Raw genomic sequence first — 1351 nt, 5'->3', positions numbered from 1 at the left:
GAGAATAAACCTGAGTACCACTACGAACCATCGTTGAATCACCCTGGACGGCTCTCAAGCCAAGCCTCATACGGTCAGATGATCTCGCTGCATGGAACTATAATACTTGTAGGCCTCGTCCTTAGCCATGAAATTCTTTACATACATCACTTTAGATATGACAACTTTTCTTTGTATCATTTCCAAGAATTTCATATAATTATTCATCTTTACCACATTTACTTATTGAAAGAACATTATCTCCAATATAGGTGTTTTAGGTTTTATTGAATATGATTGGAAGTGAATGAATTCTTGATGGCAAAAATGACATTAGACTCTCGCACATGAGAGTTATCATTGAGACGACTTAAGAAGTCTTGTCTGTATGGAGCCCTCTCACTCAAGCGAGAGTTGTCTTGATCAAGCGAGAAAATCACCATTTTTATAAGGTACATGTGGCTCAAGCGAGAATTGTCTCGCTTAAGCAAGAAAACAATCAGTTTTTTGTGTGCATATTTCAGCTCAGGCGAGAGTTGTCTCGCCTAAGCGAGAAAACCCGTTTTCTCTGGACACTTCTCGCTCAAGCGAGAAAAGCATGAAACTTAGTTAAATTTATTTTCTCAATGAAAAGTTTTCTCATTTATAACACATGTTTTTAAGCCTTGAATTTAACAATTATCTCATACATATAATTCTTAGAACAGTTATTCGAACAATATTAAACAGAAATAACCATGACATCTTCATACATAAATATAACCTAACATAATTTGGCATAAAAAATATTGATGTACTTAATCCAAACAAAATAAAGAATTGATTAAGTACAAGCTTTCTTAATACCCAAGATAACTCTAAACTTGTGAGGGAGTTTGGAGGTCCTGAAGCATATTCGGACACCACTATGTCACGATGTTATCTCCCTCATTTGAGTGTGTTGTGCAGATTGTTTCCTTGATTCCAAGTGAGCTTAATTTGTCGGGTCTCTTCTCGAACTCTTCATCATGCCAAAATCAAAACAACGCTAATTAGGTCACTTTGATAATTATTATTCTTACGAAATAACATTTTACGCGAAAATAAAACTTCTGATCTAAAATGAACTTAATCGGTTTCATCCATCCGATTCAAGGTTAGGTACTTCTTGAATCATCATTTATCATTGAAAGTCTTACAACACAACGACACTTTCTAAAGTAAAGTTTTAACAAAACTTATAACAGAATTATGTCATAATCTATGGATATACACCAAGTTAGTTCCCAGTAAAGAGATGTGGGTCGTAAAGACACACTTAAATACCAAGTCTTTCCTTAGATAGAACTTTTCTAGACATGTATTTCCACTTCATTGCATTTTTCCGGTAATG

The sequence above is a fragment of the Lupinus angustifolius genome, chromosome LG11 (assembly GCF_001865875.1).
Source record: "Lupinus angustifolius cultivar Tanjil chromosome LG11, LupAngTanjil_v1.0, whole genome shotgun sequence".
Classification (NCBI taxonomy): Eukaryota; Viridiplantae; Streptophyta; class Magnoliopsida; order Fabales; family Fabaceae; genus Lupinus; species Lupinus angustifolius.
The sequence above is the reverse complement of the archived record's forward strand: the minus strand, read 5'-3'. Positions refer to the sequence as shown.